Raw genomic sequence first — 21,760 nt, 5'->3', positions numbered from 1 at the left:
TACTATCTTGTGATTCTGTGGGAGGAAGCGCTCCTCCTGATTACGATCAAAGATTCTACAGAACATCAATGAGTGAGGTAGGTAAAAGAAGTAGGGGACTAGAATCAGGAGACTTTTGGAAATGGGTGTGTGGCAGGTCAATTAAGCTCTTTAGTGACACTGTGACTTTGATCAAGGCTCTTCATTTCTCTGCATCTCATCTTCCTTGTTAATAAACTGGAATTTTATTTTATGACTTTTTAAAGTGGCTGACAGTGCTATTATTCTGTGGAGACTTTGAAACATATTATAACCAAGGGACTGAATGAGTTTAATGGCAATATTGAGTCACTTGATTCATGCTTTGAAATAAAAGTGAATCACATTGAGCTTTATACCCTCCTCTTTGCCTGGCAACTCTGATTCTAGGATGGATCCCTTATGTACCGCTCCTACAATTTTCCCTTTGTGTTTAGAGAGAATGTGTATCGTGGTGGTAATAAGTGGAATCTATGGAGTCAAATTATCTTGTTCAAATTTGCCAACTGTGTGACTTTGAAAAATGACTTGTCCTACTCATGAATCAATTTTATCATCTGTAAAACAGGAAGGGTATTAACAGAACTTATCTCTGAATTTTATTGTTTGTGTACATGACTTAATATAAGTAAAGCCCCTGGAACACTGTCTGATGTGCAGTACGAGCTCAGTCATTATTAATTACTATAAATAGTGATATTTGAGTAAGTCCATTGTTAATTATAATGCCATTCATGTTTCTGGTCACTTGTACATAAATATACTTTACAAATAATAATATATTAGTGATGACCATGAATATAATTAATGCTGTACTTAACCAGGGATTAACTTTTATACACAGGGATGGACACATGTATTTATTAATATATCCAGTTAAAATAATTCACTTATTTCGGAAAGCTCAAAATAATATATTTTTAAAACCATTTTGCTATTTTTATGACATACCTATGTGGAGAAAAGAAATATTGAATTTACACAAGTTAAATAAAAAGTACCAGAGCAGATTAGACTGTTTGTCCAAGTTCACAAAGCAAGGCAGTCACAGAGACTGGCATTGACCTGTGGGCTGAAGGCACCTGTGTGATGGGGTGGGCTTTATCCACATTTGCCTTGTTTATTACATATTTACCACTGGTGTAGATGATACAGTTTTCAACTCTAACTCATAGCAAGTTTGCCAGATGGTCCATGTATGCAAGAACATATATTTATTGCTCCTTTCTGAAGATTATAAAGGTCCTTATTTGCCTCTGAGGTCAAAAATCAGAAATGTGGTTTCAGTGACTTGTCCTCAGGGGGACTGGAATAATGGTCTCAGAGGTGGATTCAGAAAGAGGCCATCAGAGAGGGAGCAGACAGATTGAGAAGAATACACAGGAAATGAGCAGAGAACAAGATTCCCAAGGGACCTGCTCAAAGATAATTCAGCTGATACCAAAAGGCAAATGGATGTGAATGGAAACCCTGAATATTTCAGGCAGGGTTGTGTCTCTTTTATCAGCAGATGGTCCTGCACAGCCTCCAAACAGTGGAGGGAGTACTGATGAGATTTTATTTCCATTAATTCATTGGCACTAGTAAAAGAAAACAGTATTCTTTTGTTAAAAGTGTGACTTTTAAAATGTAGCTATCCCCAAATGGCAATAGTTGTACTGTGATAACTTTATTATCTGAAATGATAGTCATTCAGAAGGGATACTCTTGTAGCTTCTATTTTTTACTGAGTCTTCTTCATTTTATGGACAGGTATTTGCCTTAAAGTCATGAAAATATAAAAGCGCTTTTTATTCACCCATTAAAGACTTTGCTTTTTTAAAACATTGTGTTAATGGGAAAATAAAACCATGTTTGAATTAAGAATGACAACTTTTCACTTATTCAAAATGTACTAGAGTAAATTATGTAATGTAATACAAAAGTACATATATAATATGTCTTGTATATCCAAATATTTTTAGTCTAGATTGTCTCCTATATGATGTAGGAAATATCTTGTTTTTCAAATGTGCTGATTTCCAACCTTATACTGGCGATATTCACCCCAAACTCAAAGCAATGGGATAGAGAATATAATTATATTACATAATTTAATCTTAAATTCACACATGTGAATATTGAATATAATGTCATAGAACCTTAGATTTGGAGAGAAACAATATATAATTGAAAATGAACAATAACTACTTAATGACTCTGAATGTTTTTTTAACAGTTACCAGACAAAGGATCATCTAAGATCTGCTCAAGCAGTTTGGCGAATTCTGTCTTTGGGATAGTCTAGTCAAAAGGTCTTTTTAAAATTAAGGCAAAAATTTCCTTTTTGAAATATCTACCTAATAGTTATACATCCAGATACAGACCATAATGTATTTGAGGACAGTTATGTCATAAACATAATTTATAAAACCTCAGTATAATCACTAAATTCCAGAAAGTTAAAGCAAAAACAGTATTTTTAGTTTAAACTTTTTTGATTGGTTATATATCTCAGGCACTATAATTATCAATTTACATTCACTAGCTTATTTAATTATCACAATTACTCTATCAGGTAAGCATTTTTAACCTTCATTTAGAAAAACAAAGAAACCTCAAGCCAGATAATCTTTAGGTAGTATTTTGTATTTAATAAGAAGTTTTTATTTAATAAGAGTAACAGTGCAAACACAGGCCGACTGGCTATTATATCCACCTGTGAGATCAACAGGGCAAAAAACATCATGCTTTACTGTCAGAAATGTAATTATAATGAACCCTGAAATGTTCTGAGCATGCATGTACATGTTCATATTCAACTATACAACTATGAGGATAATAATCTCCATCTGGAATCACCAAAACATCATCACAACTCAGCCTTTTGTGGCCACAGGCATTTCTGCTGCTATCCTGTGTTCTTCACTGTCATTTGCCCAAGAGCTAAGTGGTCAATTGGGCAACTATTATCTTGTCCAAACTGAGTTACAATTTAGTACAAATGCTTTGTCTTATACAGAAAATCATTAATTTTTTTAATAATATACACAAATTATGTGATATTTACTAATAAGTAACATACATTTCTGGAAACAAAATATTGAAAGTGCTGGTGATGTAAAAAATTATGTAGAGTAAATTTTAGAATATACAGAAGGAAATCATAAACACTTTTTCTGTCTATTACATCTTCAAGACCTCAATGGCAACAGAAATAAAAATGTCCAGGTTGGTGGAGTGATGCATTGAAAGAGAAAATTTTTGCATGAAATTAGGCAAGTGCCATGCACAGAAAATAATCAATAGTAAAATGTTTGATTTAATTATTGATTATCTGAAAATGAAACCATAGCTTATGTAGTAAAATTCATGTCTAATCCTGGGAGAGCCTTGTTAGAGTAAGTTACTGAATATTTCTAAATACAGTATAGTACTTTTATCTGTAAAATAAAAGAAAATGTATAAAATGCAAAAAAATTGCAATTTCTACCTTATAGATTTCCCATAAACCTAACATGCGATAAAGCCTGTGAAGGTCTTGGTGCATCATCTAACACAGCAGTACACAAGGTATGGCCCACAAATCCTTGGCCTCCCTAAGACTCTTGTAAGGAGTGCATTCAATGGCAACTATTTTCCTTATAATACTAAGACAGTATTTAGCCTTTGCACTCTGTTGACATTTGTACTGATGGTGCACAGTCCATGGTGTGACAAAATGAGGAATGTGCAGAAAGCAAGAACTTTTCCTTTCTCAAATATTATAGTTGTCATAAGGAAAAGAATTTGTACACTGATAGTTTAAATTATGATGTAAACTTGCCCCTTCTTTCCTGGAACATTATTTTTACATAAAATAATGACTGACTAACAGAAAAATATGGTTATTCACACTTGGGTATTTGATGGACTTTTTTTTAAATGAACAAAAGGAGCTTATCATTTCAAGAAAAACAAATATTTATGGGAAAGATAAAATTCAAAATTTCAAGCAAAAATTTGGATTTTGAAAAACTTGAATCTGTCAGAATGAATTCTGTCTTTGGGATATTCTAATTAGTCAAAAGATCTTTTTAAAATTAAGGCAACATTTTAAAATTCAACATGACAATACTTAGAATATTTTCTTTTGAGACCAAATGGTGATATTAACAAATGTGATTATTTTAATATTGTATAATGAAATGCATCAACATTTGGATTGTCTGTCTAATTAGGTATACCAACATTTTTCAAATGATCAAAACCATTCTCAGGTGAAATATTTATTCAGACTACAGAAAAACCAATGGATTTTTATATAGCAAAGTATAAGTTCATTAACATGATTTCAGATTCAAGATTGTGACTAACTTTTAAGGACTACCACTTGCCAAGTCTGGGTATAGCATCAAAAATAATATTCACAATTATCTGAAACATTTACAAATACTTCTCTATTTTCAACTATTTATCTCAGTGTGGCTGGATTTTCTTTATATACTAAAACAACATGTTGCAATGTATTAAATACAAAAGCGGATATTAGTATCCGGCTGTCTTCTCATAAGCCAGATATTAACGACATTTGAAAAGACACATTTAAAAAGTCACTCTTCTAACTAAACTTCTACTTTAAAAAATACTTTTTATTAAAATGTATTTATTTTTCATACATTATTTCAACAAATATAATTTTATAATATGTTTTAATGTCAATACAGATATTTTAAGATAAATCTTCATAAATGTAAAAATTTCAGTTTTAATTTCAAATGCGGTAATATCAGTAGATACAACTTACATAAACAGAAGTTTTTGGCAGATCCTCAATCCTTTCTCAGGTAAATGATTCCGAAGAAAATGTGTGTAAAATAAAGTTCTAGTACAAAGACATTTCCCAAAGTATTTTAACAATTCCTCTTTTTTGTATATTAGGACACATGTGGCCTATACTAGTTCAGATAGTCTTGGACAGCCATATGAGGTTCAATTGTACAACTGCTAAAAAAATGATTAGGGATGAAAATGTGTCATCTTCCATAAATTCAGAGTTTAGCACTGGCCCTATTGTTTATACCAGTATGTTTTTGCTTATGACTTAGCTTATGTTATGCTAGTATGGAATATAATTAGGGTTACTTACAAAGCTGTCCTTCTTTGTTCATACTACAAATGGGTACTTCTAGAAAACATTCAAACAGCAATTATAGTGATACCAGCATAATCTTAGAAAATTACATGTTTTGTTAATAATGAATACATATTAACTGAGGGTTAGCTAGCACACCTATAAGTACTTAGAAGTTAGTAAAAATATACACAATCCTGGATCTTAAAGAGATTAGCACTTAGTGAGCTAATAGAGACATTTACACTCAATGCTGTAAACAAATTTTTATTTTCTTCCACATCCCTTTAATTCACTTTTTAAAAAAGCAAATATAAAATTGATTTCTAAATCCTTTCAGTGAAGCATAATTGATATGAAAGGCATTATTTCAGGGCTCAAATGGAAGTTTTATACATCATCTATACCAACTACTAGTTTTGATCTTGCAAATTAGTTACTATAGAATTAATATAGTTAAGCCATGTACATAAAATTGTTGGCACATAGTAGATACTCCATAAATATAAGTTCATTTTCCTCTAATGAAAATTAGAGGAATACTAAATAAGATCCAACACCCTATGCGAGTTAGTTCCTATAATAAACTTCCATTCTTGAGGTGGAAGAGAAGAAATTAATTTCCAAAATTCTCTCTATATAACGTGTAGATAGTAAGTCAATTCAACACTCCCTTTAAGTATTTCTTCACGCATAAATTTTTTTCCCTTAGACCGAAGGTAAATGTCATATACTAATCTCTTTGAATTGAAGTTAACTCTTTAAAATAAATTATATTCTGACTGGCTCTGGCTGAATACGTTTGGCTTTTGATGTACCCTTAAAGATTACATGAAAACCTAGCCTTCATTAAGAATAAGGTAATAAGTAAAATTCAATAAAACGGACAAAGTTTACTGATGTAACATTTTGTTTTATTTATATAATCTATAAATTATAGTTTGTAATATAGATAAAAGAATGTAGGCATCTTAGAGGAAGGGCTCCACCAAAAATTGAAATAAAATAAAACAAAATTAAATAGAAGGCCTTGGCTTATTTCCTTCCTGTTTTCACGACCTACTTTAATATCTCCTCTTATGGAGCTATTCGTGCTTTTAAGATATACTAGACTGTGAAGATTTCTGCTTCTAGCCATGATGATGTTATTTTTCCCAGACTAACTCTTCTGCTTAAAATGACTATAAAACTAAAGTACACGTAAGAGACAATTGTTTTCAAACCTTGCCCAGTATACAGCACATATATGTAATTCTGGAGAGAGAGAAATTATATGAGTTGAGGCCAATGATAGTCCCCATTTTTCCCCTTGGACCACTTTATAGATCACAGCATAAGGTGGTGAAGCTCAAGAAGAAAACAGCAGTCTCAGGGAGCTGGGGAAGTCAACTTTGATGTTCGGGTCTACTGAAGTTTGTAGCAGGGGATATTGTGCTGATAAGGAGCACTAGAAATCAGCATAGAGGTCCCCTGAAACACAGCACTTTCTTGGTTTTCCTCCTATTACTGGCTATTTATTATTCCTTTGTCTTCTCTGCAGTTTCCTCCACTATTCCCTCAATTCTTAATGTTAAGATGACGGGCACCGTTACTCAGCCTTTATACACTTTATACATCTTCTCTTTATACATTCACCACATAGATGATCTTATCCAGTTCCGTGGCTTTAAATAAGTGCATATAGCTACATGTTGATAACATCCTAGTTTATGTCTCTAGCTCAGATGTTTCTTTCAAACTCCAGATTTATATAAATGCATTTCTTCTCAACACTTCCACTTAAGTGTCTAATAAATATCTTAATTTGTACATGTCCATAGAACATAGAAATATAGTTTCATACGGTTCCTGAGTTAGAGTAATTAGGCCCATGGTGAGGTAGTAGGAAACATTTGATCCTATCAATCCTAACAAAGCCAGATAAACACCCATTTAGATCAATAACACCAGATTGTTACAAAAGGAAGAACGAATTACCTGTTTCCTAATTTCTTATTCCTAGTCCCAAAATACAACTGTAGAATGAATTTGGTGCTTGATGAATGCTATGTACAAACCCCTTTGAAACAAGAATTTAATTGCACCAAAACTGTTTATTCCTCCAGAGTCATGAGGATGGTTATGTCTCAATGCCTCCCAGCAAGCAGAATGTGCAACTCAGAAGTTTCACATAGTGGCCAGGATTTACTCACCTTACCTTGTGTAGTACACACCCTTTGTACCCCATTCCAACCAATCCCTTAATCATACTACTCATTTCTGAAAGCTATGCCATCAAAACGAGGTCCTGATTTTCATAGAACTATCTCCCTCAGGGCCATTTATACAATTGACTTGTTTATTACTTGCAAGTCAAATGCATGAATAGTGGTGGACAAATTATCATTGCCTAAAAAAACTTTATCTTGATTATGGTTCAAAACTTAATTATATCTGATATTGAAATAAAATACATTTTTTGGTTAGATTTGCTGACCTATATAATATCTATTTCTAAGAATACAGAGAGAAAGAGATTTAATTCTCTTCTAATAAATGTAATTTCCTGGGTTTCCAGTTTACCAGCATGGAAAGACAATCTTGAGAGAAAAGCCACTGGGGCCTGATATTATACTGAACTTTCCAAAAGCCAGTGTGTAGCTGATGAGAATGTCATTTATCTAAACAAGGTAGTGGCAAAGAAAGAAAAAATTACTTTAGCACCTGCTGTTGATGCTTAAATGCATACATTTTTTAAGGTCTCTATATTTGGATTTAGTTTTTTTAATGTCGTTATGCTTTGGTTTTGCTTTTGCATTTTTTTGTACATTTGTTTTCAATGTATCAATTAATAGTGGTAGGATTATATTTGAAATAAAACATAGCTACAAACATAAAATAGATAGATATTCAATAAAATCCTAATACAGTTTATCTTCAGATGCAGAAATGATGAATTATTTTTCTTTGTTCTCTTCAGTAACATCCAGATTTCTACAGTCAGAGTGTTTGATTCGTGCAATTACAAAAAAACTAGTAACTAAGGTTAAAAAAACAACAGATAACTAGGAAGCTTAATTCTCCTCTTAGATAAATGCTCCTGATACAGTAGGATTCAGTACCTTTGACTACAATAACAAGGGCAATCACAAGTTTAATTTCATTCTCTTAGATTGATGGGGTTATTGGTCTGATTAAGCTAGGGAATGCAGCATATATAGAATAGCTATATTTCTGCACATGACTTTTCACTCTATCCTTGAAGACATCATTGAGAAATGTTGGCAGAATTTCAATGTAGTTGGATGGTGTCATAGTTCTTTAACTTACCATCACAAGGTGAGTAGATTAATATTTTTCTATCAATCCATGTGAAGATTTTGTGGTAGATTTCTGAATACGATCATATTTTATCTAACATTTTCATCAATAAAAACAGATGCCATGCTTATTGTACTTGTAAGTAATAAGGTACCCAACCTAGCTGACATCTGAGCAGCTTGTTCAGAGAATGCATAACTGGAAAAAAGCCATTATGTGAAGTTTGGATAGAGTTAGAAGTCTAAAACTTTTTGCACTTCTCTGAATTTACGGAGGGGAGTGTTAAAAGTTGTTAACCAGGAAAGGGGCCTCAAGTATAGGATTGCTAATTGATAATAAAAATATTGGAGAAGTGACATCAGAAAGTTTGGCTTATAATAAAGTTAGAAAATTTTATGTACAAATGATAATAAAACATATAACCTAATAGGCACATTTTGAATATGAGTTTTTCTAAGACCAATAAGAATCCATTTCAATTCTATAAGCTTTTTGTGTGTTTGTGTGTGTGTGTGTGTATGAGTGCATATGCATGCACAATTTACATCTCTAAGTCTCAATGTGACTTAATAGTAAAATGTGTGGATTATTTTTGTAAGTGTCCTTCTTGCCAACTGCTCATAAATTGCAAGTGGGTTCATTGAGAGGCTTCTGTATAAATTTATGGTACTATCAATTTTCTGGTTAATTGATCTTGTATTTGATGATTGCAAACATGTTCGGCTCCATTAAATGCAATGTCATTCTTTTCCCAGGGACCAGTTGATTTCAGTGTCTGTAAAAAGCCTGTTATATATATATAATATACATATAAAATATATTATATATAACAGGTTTTTAATTATATTTATATAATATATAATATTTATATTTATATAATATATATTTTATATATATAAAGGTTTTCTATAATTCTTTGCTCTACTATGATGTACAAATTACAAAAAAAAATCATAAAATCTTGGAAGTAGGGAAGTCTTTCAAAACATGATGGAAAACCTGTGATTCATAAAGGGAAAATAGAGAAACATATTGTACCTCCCCACACATGCACAGAAAATAAAGGAATAAAGGAAAATGTATTTGCAAAGTACTAATGATACCTCTATAAACAATAATGTTTTATCTAAAAGGAAAAGCTAGAAAGGTATAAACAAATGATTATCAAGGATAATTCTGAAAAGAGGAACTTAGAAAAACTGGAGTTTTACTCCTTATACTTTCATATTTTTTGCAAATAATTTGCATTGTTTTGTAATAAAAATGCATTTTAAAATTGTTGTCCTGTTGCCCATTCTATTTTTTGTTTGATTTTTTCTTTTAATATATACATATGAAAACAAATCTATTTGGAAAAATGCTTCTATTTTATTTTTTGTGTGTGATTATTTAAGGAATATGCTTACCTCTGAGCGCTTTGTTGGGTTATCTGCCAGTATAGATAGTTTTAATTCATCTGAATGTCTTTTATTTCATTTTCCTGCCTAATTGCCCTGGCTAGAACTTCTAGTAAAATGTTGAATAGGAATGGCAAGAGTGAACATCCCTGTTTGTTCCTGTTCTTAAGGAAATACATTCAATCTTACAACATGAAGTATGTTAGATGCAAACTCTTCATTGATGTGCTTTATCAGGCTCAAGAAGACCCCTTTTAATCTAGTTTTCTGGGTGTTTTAATAACAAAAGGATATGAGATTTTGCCAAATAATTTTTCTGTAACTGTGGAGATGATCATATGAGTTTTGCCATTTATCTTATTAATAGGTTATTTTACATTGATTGATTTTCAGATGTTAAACCAACTTTGCATTCTTGGGATATGTCTCAGTGCATCAAGATATATAATCATTTACATACATTGCTGGGCTCAGTTAGCTGTCATAATGTTAAGAAATTTTGTATCTACATTCTTAAGAGATATTGCTCTATGATATTTTTTTTTTTTTTTTTTTTTTTTTTTTTTTTTTTTTTTTTTTTTTTTTTTTGGTGATGTCTTTTTCTGGCATTATTCTAGTAATACTAGCCTCATAGAATACTTTGGAAAGCATTCTCTTCTATTTGTTTTGGAAGAGTTGGTGGAAGATTGATGAAACCATTTGAATTCGAGCTTTTCTTTGCCATAGCTTTGTAATTTCAAATACAAGTTTTTCACCTATATGATAATTCATATTTTCTACTTCTTGAGGCAGTTTTGGTTAGTTTCCATTATTTGTGGGTTTATTCATTTTATTTAGGCTATCTAATACACTGGCATAAAAGTGTTCACAGTATCTTACTATCACCTCTTTTTATTTTGTAAGGTCAGTAGTGGTGTCTTCTGTTTCATTCCTGCTTTTAGTAAATGATTTTTCTCTCTTATTTTCTTGATCATTTAGCAAAATTGCCTATTTTGTTGATATTTTCAGTCAACTTCTAAGTTGTTGATATTCTCTACTTCTTACCATTTTCCCCATTTATTCCACTCTTATTTTTATGTTTTCTTCATTCTATTTGCTTTATTTTAGCTTGATTTTTTTCTAGCTTCCTGTGGTAAACAAGTTGTTGATGTGAGATATTTATTTTAAATATAGGCTTTTAGAGCTATAAATTTATCTTAAACCACTACTTTAGGTTTATTCAAAAATTGTAATGATATATTTAGGTTTTCATTAATTTAAAAATATTTTCTAATTGGTTTCTTTCTTGTTTGATTAATTATTGAGGAATCTGTTGTTAAATTTTCACATATTTGTAGATTTCCCAAATTTCTTTCTTTTATTGATTTCTAATACTCGTCCATTATAACTACATAACATACTTCTGTGATTTCAAGTATTTTAACTTACTGAGGTTTGTTCTGGTTTGTTTTGTGGTCTGATACATACTCTGTTCTGGAGAATGATCTGTATATGTTCAAGGAGAATATGTACTGAGCTATTGCTGGGTGGAGTGTTCCATAGATGTCTGTTAGGTCTAGTTGGTTTTTATTGTTTTTCAAGTCTTCTATTTTCTTGTTGATCATATGCCTGGCTCTGTCCATTACTGAAAGTGAGATATTAAAGTTTCTAATATATTTAATGGTCTTGAGTTGAAAAATAAAACAAAATAAATTGTTTCCAATGAGTATTGTTGAATTGTCTTTTTCTCTCTTTGCTTCTGTTAGTTTTTTCTTCATGCATTTTAGGATTTTATTGTTAGTAATATATGTTTGCAATTGTTATGTTTTCATAATATATTTACTCCTTTAGCATTATGAAATGTCCTTTGTTTTTCTCTAATAACAATTTTGACTTCAAGTGTTTACTGTACAATACTACTATAGCCACTCTATCTCTCTTTTTGGAATTGTTTTCATGTTATATATTTGTGTAACATTTTATTTCAACCTCTTTTTTAAAAATCTAAAGTGTCTTTGATAGTTTATGGTTGCACCATTGTTTAATCTATCCTGGAAATATGTTAATTTGTAGTGCTTGATTTATTTACATTTAGTGTAATTACTCATAAATTAATATTTACAGCTGTCATTTGGTATTTATTTGTCACCTGGTATCTATGTGTGTCTTATATTTTTAAATTCAATTTGTCCTTTTATTTCTGAATTATTGTTATTTTTTAATTAAGTAAATATTTTATATAATATTGTAATTCCTTTTTACTTTTTCTTATATTGCTAAGTTGTTTTCCTATTATCACACTGGGGACTAAATATAAAAGCTTAATTTAAAACAATCTAGATCAGATTAATACCAGCTTAATTATAGCATTATACCATATCATTGTATTATACAATATGTAATATGTTGTACAGCATTGTATATTATATTATATAGCTTTATTTTTTCAATTTTGCACCACTGTCATACAAATTATACCTATACACATATAAGCTCATCAACACAGTTTTAAAATTATTGCTTTAAGCAGTTTTCTTTTAAAACTGATAGAAAAGAAAGGGTTACACACAAAAATAATTTATATTATGTTACATATTTACCTATGTTACCTTCACTGGTGCTGTTTATTTGAAAACATGTGAATTACTGTTTGGGGTCCTTTCGTTTCACAATAAATGCCTCCTTTCAGTATTTATTAAAGCAAAGCTCTGCTAGTAAAGAATTTTCTTAGTTTTTGTTTACATAGAAATACATTAATATCTCGTTCCTCTTTGAAGGTTAGTTTTGCTGGATATAAAATTTGGGGTTGATATTTACTTTCAGCACTTTGGATATGTTATCCCATTGCCTTTTGAACTCCATGGTTTCTGACTGAAAATCAGCTGTTAATGTTATTGAGATTATCTTGCACGTGATGAGTTGATTTTCTGTTACATTTTTTGTGATTATTTGTTTGTGTTTGACAGTTTACTACAAAGGTGTCTAGAAATAGATTTCTTTGAACATTTAAAACTGATATATATCTTGAGCATATAAAATTGTAGAAATTGAAAAATTGCAAAAGCCAAACTCTTTTAAAAAAAAAAGTGTTTAGCCAGTGAAACTGCCTGAAACTCTATTCAAGCTGTGCCGTACGTGGGCCTTATTTCCTCTTATTTGATTCTGTCATCTCTTTTATTTCCCCCTTTGAAGCCACATTCTTCATCAATGATTTAATTTGAACTTCATACTATATTTTTCTAAGAAATAATAAGGACATTAATTTAACTGTTTAACATTGTTAATCCACTTCACTCTTTTCTGAAAACAACCAGGAGTATACCTAAATATTCTGAGAAGAATTATCTGTCAAGTTATAGATTATTTCCCTGACAAAAATTTTAAATAGCATTAGCAAGGGCTCTTGTACCATTCTCATTCATTAAGACAAAGATTCATAATCTGATCTGAGCATTATGGTCCCCAGCGCAGATGATGGGACTAAAGGAAAATGCTTACTTCACACTGTTTCAAATCACTTGCAAAGTGCAGTTAAATTCCTTTCTATTTCTTTGAAAATAAGTCATTGAAGAAACTTATTTTGCTGTAATTTGATTGATAACATATAGTGATTTTTTAAAAGTTTAAGGTAGCAGTAGCTTCATCAGAAAACTGTTTTTGCATTATATTTAATTGTTGGTCTTTCATGATAATACTAACAGAGATAGAAATGTAAAGAGTTTACACAAAATTCGAAATACTTATTTTTGGATAAATCAAGATTACTGAGTTAACAGATGTTAACTGGACATGTCAATGTAAACACTTTTTATATTAAAAAAGAGCTATAAAGGATAAAAAGAAAATTACCCATAAAGTGTTTAGTGTTAAATAGCAAGAAGTTTACAACCACACATTCAGTATGATTCCAATTTTGGAAAAAGAAAAATAATTTTATGAACACATATAGATGTGTATGTGTGTATATATAGGTGTATGTGTATTTATATGTATGTGTGTGTATTTAACCACATATATACTTGTGTAATACACACACTATACACAAATGTAACAGCAAACTGATTTCTTCTAGAAAGTAGGATAGTAGGATTGAGGATTAGAGCTTCAGGGATAATTTTGTAGTTTATTTTACATATAAATGCATGGCTTGAATTTATTTTTAAAAAATACTTTATGTTTGTCATTAGGGAGAAAAAGTACATGCAATAAACTTATGTTTTTCATTAACACATAATACCAAAATCCACTTGTGTTATTTACTTGAAAATCTGGTTAGTCAGTGAGTTTCCAGGGGGAATCATCATTATTAAAATAGGATATTAAATTTTATATGTACACTCATATACTATAGGGGGCAATGTAAATATATGCAGATTTCTGGTGAAAGCAAACTGACATTATGCAATCGGCACTTAAAATTGTTTAGCTTTTCACTTATTTTTGAGGAGAATAAATAGTAACCCAGAAGATACAACCAGTTGGCAGGGATGCTAGGTTTCAAATTAAGGGTGAACTAGATATAAAATTAAATATTCAATGCAGTGTTATTTATTATAGTCAAACACTGTGAACAACCTAAATTTGCTGCAGTAGGGAGATGTTCAAATAAACTAGTTAAGTTCCCACAATATATTTTAAGACAGTATTTATTGACATGAGAATATAATCATGACATAACAATTTTGTATTTTAACAGACTTGCAAATAGTATTCACAAAATGTTATCTTCTTTATAAATAGATACTCACATGTGGAAAAATATGGGAAGAAACAAAATACATTCTTCTTAGCTTTTATCCCTGCATGGTAATGAGATTATATGTTTTTAAATTTCTTTTGAAATAGCTATATAGTCTCTAATTACAGAAAATGAGATACGCTTCCTTCATAATTGGAAATAAAAATATTGGAAATAAAAATAATGCTTTTTAAAAGGAAAAATTATATTTCCTATAGGATTTATTTTTGATGCATAAAGATTAATGGGAATTTATTGGCTTTGAATTTTCTGCTTTTTATGAAGTTCTTCAAGAGAAAATAGTATTTATCAAGAAGATAAAGCTGTGGCTGATAATATTTATGTAGAAAAATAATTTTTCTTTACTATTTAGCAGAGAAGACCTTTTCTCATCATCCACAGGAGAGAAGGACAGTAAATCTCAAGTATTTTACAACTATCAGGTCAATGCAGCACATTTTTCTATCAAAGAATGCAGCAAACTGTGAGAATGTATAATCCCTGCAAATGCTTCTATAGAAAAATGCCAATAGCCTCTACCCATAAAATGAGAAAGAAAAATGCATTGTCATGAATGATGAGAAGAGGGAAGCACTACGTCAATAGAATGACATTTTTAGAATTTCAACTGCATAGAAAGAGATGTCAGAATAGACTTGAGGGGGTGGAATTCATAAGAATTTATATTCTTGGATGTCATTTGTATGTTATTACTTTCATTATAATATCTTAATTTGTTTACACTTATTCATACAATCAGAAAAGTTTTAATAATACTAATTAACAATTGCCTTGTGTCAGGCACTGTTCTAAACTTTGGGGATACAAATTTAGTAAAGCGCATGTTGGCTCCAGTTAAATGTACAGTTAAGAGGTTATTTCAACAGTGTCCAAAAAGGATTTGAAGCAATTATAGAAAAAACCCAAGCAATTCTAATGTCAGTTATTGCCTTTGTTACCAGGAAACAATCAGATTTGAAACATCGTAAATTAACCTGTTATCCTGAATCAGACTCTGTTCTTTTTCCTTGGGTCTCTAACATCTTGACATAAGAGGAATAGTTGGCACAAAACAATAAGCAAGATAAACTTAATTTGGTGACTGGTGTATGAAGCAGGTCATTCCCACTTCTTCATGCATCTGATTATTAGCACATCCACCACCTCAATCACAAAAGCTAGAAAGAAGAGTAGGTGGGCATAATGGGGGCCTCGTTGAATCAGCAGTATCCCCTTCTGAGACTTGCCTCAAGGGAGCATAGTAGAATCTCTTATTTAATATTAGTTATTGTTATTGCACCATTTATTGTCCATTTTTACCGATTTATAGAGAAATTACTATGAATTATCAATAAATGTATGAAAAGTCCCTCTAGCTCATAAATATAAAAATATAGCAAAATAAGATTATCATATTAGTAATCATTAAAACATTGCAATCTCCAGTGTAGGTGAAGTGGGAGAATTTACTCTCACATACTATTTGTGGATTTGCAGATTGGCACAACTATTTTGTGGAGCAATGTAACATTGACATCAACATGTTAAGGTGGAAATTCTACTCATTCCGCCATTATCATAGCTCCATGAAAGACTTTATTTCCATGTTCTCTTGTCTCTGATGGTTTTATCATTGCTGTCTGCCTTACTATCTTCTTCCAGTGGCCAAAGTATCGACAAATTCCATACCCATCATTATGGGAGAAAGCAAATCCAATTCCTTTTCCTGTGGTGGTTTCTTTTCTCATACTTGGATGTTCTAGGTTCTGAGTCTTTTAGCAGTACCTATGGGGTTCCTTATTATTACTTCTCTTATATGCCAAAATGATTCACTTTGTTTCTGTTTCCTAGACATATAATACAATGCATTATTTTCTGCTACTCTTTACAGTGGTTTTGTAAGTTTGCTGGCTGAGAGTCTTTTTTCTCCTCTGTAACCTCTGACCATTTCAGTGCGACAGAAATAAAAGGGAACTGTCATATCCATAGATACTCACATGTTTATTTTTATTTTTTGTAATTCCAACTTTTATTTTAGATTCAGAGTACATGTGCAGGTTCGTTAGATGGTTATATTGCATGATGCTGAAGTTCATGGTACAAATAGTCTCCTCACCCAGGTAGTGAGCATGGTACCCAAAAGGTAGTTTTTCAACCATTGTCTCCCCGCTCTCTCCCTTTCTAGTTGTCCCCAGTGTTTACTGTTCCCATCTTTATGGCCATGTGTGCCCAATGTTTAGCTGCTGCTAATGATGGCAGAAGTGAAATTAATACATTTTTCTGAATATGTTCCAATAACTAATCTTGTGAGCTATGAGAATGCTAGGCCTTGGAGCACAGGGCAAAAATTACTCTAGTGGAAGAGCAGGTATTACTTTGACAATGTCTGAGTTGTTTCAAAGATGAAAGTATTATTCATAATTGTGGCGATATTTGTTTTCAAATTTGACATCCTAATAAAAGAGACCCAAAAAAGATAAATTATCAAATACCATGGGCCATATTTTAGCTTATCTTATTTCAATGACAGAATTTATTTCTAGTTAAAATAAAGACAGTTATCTGCTACCAGGGAATTGAGCAGTCCCACTAGTCTCTGGTGGTTCACACAAAAGACAGGACCTGAGTAGAGAAAAATTTATTTCTTAAAAGGGAAAAATGGGAGCTGAAGCCTTTATCATATGGCATATGGTTATGGGACTAGGGATGTTTAGGCTCCTGTATCCACACAAATATTCATGTAATAACTTAAGGCAGATATCTGAAGTACTGTTATGGGGAAGAGAAAACACACACATACACGTGTGTGTGTGTATATATAGTAAGTATACGTATACGTTTACATATATATGCTTGTGTTTTCTATATATAATGTGTAATATACATATACACAAATATTTATATAATAACTTAAAGCAGATATCTGAAGTACTATTATGTGGAAGACAAAACACAAGCATATGTGTGTATGTGTGCATGTATGTGTGTGTATATGTGTATGTATGTGTGTATATATATACACATATACATATACATACATAGCCATATATGTATATATGGAAGAACATTAAGGAAAAGAGCTAATGCATGCTGGGCTGAATACCTAGGTGATGGGTTGATAGATGCAGCAAACCGCCGTGGTACAACTTTACCTATGTAACAAACCTGCACATGTACCCCAGAACTTGAAAAAAAGGCAATAAAATTTAACAAAAGAAAAAAAAAACTCTCTGGAAAAAAACGGCATAGCCGTACATAAACCTAGAAAATATAATGTATATCATCAATGCAACAAGAAAGCACATCCAGGCGTCATCTTCTCCATTTGATACTAATTTGCTCACTGGCTGCAAGGGAGGCTGGAAGAGGAGATTTAGATGAAGGGAACTGGCATTGTCATGGTGGTTTGGACCAATCAACAATTCATCCAAAGTTGGCAATTTCCTGCTTTAAAGAAAAAAATAAAGGCTGTGCTCTGAGATGAAAAAAGAAAGGCAACAGCTTAGGGGTCACCTTAATTAAGGCTGCTCCACATTTTGTTGGTCTGATTTTCTTCCTGCCTCCTGATGTCTTGTGAGATCCCCAACAGAAAAATGTTGTCTTGGTAAAATTTTGGTCACCTGAGCTTAATGTCAAATTCATAATTGATTGTTAAATGAATAAGATGTATTGATGTCAGGATCCTTTCCAAAAACTCTTGAATCACTTCCAGGAAAAGCTTGCAAGCTGCCTGTCTAGAAGGCTTTCCCACATACTATACCCTAAGTCTTTCTCCACGTTGTTCCCTCTGCTTGTAACATGCTTCCTCATCAAGGTCTCATTACCCACCAGACTATCTTGCCAGGTGCCTTTTAGACCCTCCACACCCTGGCCGGTACCACTTCCTTGTTAAGCTGCTCTGGCCAGCCTAGGCAGAAGCTGCACCTGTTCCGTCTTTTGTATGTTTTGCTATGTTACAGGCTTATCCTTTGAGGGACACTAAGCAGTTTGAAGGAAGGGTTAGATTCATGCCTAACATTTAGCATAGTTCCTGCCACAAAGTACTTGTTCAATAATGGTATTTTAAAACCATTTGCTAAGCTTTTTGTGTGGTGCCAGCTTGAAAACTCTGAAGAATACATATATGCACTAGGGAAGAAAAGTTCAAGAGGGTTGTGCTTCTCTCAATAGGAGATAAGAATAACAGGAGTCATTGCTTTTTAAAAATTCATGTTTTTGTGATGACTAGTATAGATATTTCCCCCAAGGTTAGCCCTGGTCTTCATCAACCATTTTTTTTTTTTTCCTAGAAACGATGTTCAAATTTGTGTTGCTAAACTTGTCACTTTTAGTTTGAGTCAAGTTTCATGAAAAGCTTAATTGTCTTTATTTCAGCTTTTTCATGCTTATTTAAACTTACGAAGGGAACTTATATTTTCTCATATTACCAAAGTCTAAACAATTTTTCTAAAGTGGAATGCCTAGGGGCTAGTTGTTACAGCAATTATCAATTATATTTGGCTTAATTTGTTTGCAAAATTAGCTTTTTAAAGTACCATTTAATTCTCTTTCCAGTCTCACTTTTCAAGAAGGTAATTAATGAACTAACTATAATTAAATATGAATGATAAAGCACAAGAAACTTTTATATGAAATTATCATTGAACTTTTGTTATACTGTCTACCAACTGGTGCACAGGTACTCCAGGGCACTGAATGCATTAGAGACTTCAGTGCCTCCGTTTTTACACCCCCCCCCCCACCCCGTTATATCATTGTTTTGTTTCCACACACCTGACTTACTACTGTAATCAAAAGTCCTATCTGAATTAATCCATCAGTTATTATTATAATAATTATTACTTTGATAGTTTATGAGCTATCAGAAACATATTTTAAACTATTTTAGGAGCTGCAGAAAATATATAGTAACTTTGATCTGTCCAATTTCTATGAAGTGAATCTCCTGTGACCCTAAAACTTCACCCCAGTGAAAAGAACATGTCCTGAGATTTTCAGTATCCATTTCATACTCTAGGTAGCAACTGAACCTGCAACTCATACCTCTTATGTCATAAAGGAATATAATTATTTTAAGAAAAACAAAAAGAAGCTTCTCTCCAAAATAATATCGGGCAACCCATTTAAAAGTATCTCTGGATCTTTCTTCTTTAGGATTACAGACATATAAAACAATATTTCCCGTGGAGGTAGCATTCAAAAATGCAATTTGTTATTGTTCTCTTTTTATTGAAAATAATAACTACTACTTTAGAAGAATTGATGAAAAAAGAACACCACAAATAAAGACCAAATCAATAATTTCTAATTCTATTACTGCTAATTTTTATTAGTCTTAAAATGTAAAATATTTATGCATATTTAATATTTGAATATTTAGTAAGTACATATATAAATATAAATACCACATTGTTCATGTTTTACATTTCTCATGGTGTTGTTTCCACATACCTTTTAATGGCCATGGAATATTTCATCATCTGGACAGGCCATAAGCAATTAACCTCTTATTGGACATGAAGGTTTTCAACTTTTTACTATTTTGAAAACATTTCATTAAATATATACTTTTGTCTATATCTCTGATTACTTCCTAAATGTCAAATTTTAGAACTAATATTACTAGATGCATTAGTTTTCTGTCATTTTGTAGAACATATTCACCAATTTAGCAGCTTAAAACAAGATCCCTTTATTAAAAGCTCCCAATTCTGAATGGCTGAAGTCTGAGCATGGCGTGAATTCTCTGTTTGGGTTCTCACAAGGCTGAAATCAAGGTGTCAGCTGGCTGTGTCCTCATATGAAACCTGAAGTTGTCTTCCAAGCTCACATACTTGAATCTTATTTCAGTTTCTTTCAACTGTAGGATTGAGGTCCCTGTTTCCTTGATGGTGTCAGCTGGTGGCTACTTTCCACATTCCTTGTTGCATGACTCTCTCAGTTTTCAAAACTGAGCAATGGAGAATCTTCCTGCATTAGTTTTCCCAGGCTGCTGTAACATACCATGGACTAGGTGGCTTAATTGACCAAAAAATTATTTTTTCACTATTCTCGAGACTAGAAGTCCATGATCAAGGTGCTGTCCGGGTAGGTTTCTGGTGAGGCCTTTTTTCCTGACTTGTAGACAGACAACTTCTTGCTGTATACTCTCATGATCTTTCCTCTATGTGCTCACAAAGAGAGGAGTACCTCTTCTGCTTCTTATAAAGACACCAGACCCCACCTTTATGACCCCATTTAGTCTTTATTATTTCATTATAGAACCTATCTCGAAATACAGTCACATGGGGGTTAGAGTTTCAACATATAAACCTCAGGGGTACACGATTTAGTCCATACCGCTTTCTCATATCAAATTTTCCTCATGCTTCAAATTTCTCTCACCAGGAAAAGTCCAGTCTTTTTAAGGGCTCAACTAATTTAGTCAAACCCACTGAGGATAATCTCCCTGTCTTAATGTTAACTGATTGAAACCTTCACAGCAGAATTATCTAGACTAGTATTTGACTTAATAACTGGAAGAAGATTTGTTTCATGATGGGATGAGAATCTTGGGGGCCATCTTGGAAGTTGGCCCACCACACTGAGTCAAAGGATAAGGTACGTATGGCGCTGGTGTGACATTTTAAAGCCAAAAGTAATACTGGACATTCAATGTCACCTCTGCCACTAACTGTGCAAGTCATGTCACTTCTCAGGACTTTAATTTTCCTATCTGGAAAATGAGTCTAACCAACCCTGTTTCTGACCTGATACATTACCTTTTTAGGAAGAATCATCTTTAGTGCTGCTTGACAGTTTTTCTTTGTTTAACCCTTTGTCTATACCGTCCTTTATTGCTATGCACTGACAGCAGTAGCAATTTCCTCATAATTTAAAAAAGAATAACTGCATGAAAGTGAAAACCAATGGAGCTTAATTCTCCCCTTCTAAGAATTCTGCTCATGGATGTGAGAATTCCCAGGGTACTTTTAGATGGCTTCTTGACTTGTAATGTGCCCCTGTAGCTTCTTTAGATGGTAGGAGCTTACATCTATGAGGCTATATTTCAACACTAGATGACAGGCCTTTTGGTGAGATTTTAGTATTTTCCAGTGTTAGCCTTGTCATTTAATAGGCTCCTTCGAAAGTGCAGAGCACAGCATGGTAGTACAGATCCCCGTGCTGTGAATGTCTGATCTCTTGCCTTCACATTGAATGACTACTACATACCTCTTGGGAAATCCTGATGCTTAG

The sequence above is a fragment of the Chlorocebus sabaeus genome, chromosome 12 (assembly GCF_047675955.1).
Source record: "Chlorocebus sabaeus isolate Y175 chromosome 12, mChlSab1.0.hap1, whole genome shotgun sequence".
Taxonomy (NCBI): domain Eukaryota; kingdom Metazoa; phylum Chordata; class Mammalia; order Primates; family Cercopithecidae; genus Chlorocebus; species Chlorocebus sabaeus.
The sequence above is the reverse complement of the archived record's forward strand: the minus strand, read 5'-3'. Positions refer to the sequence as shown.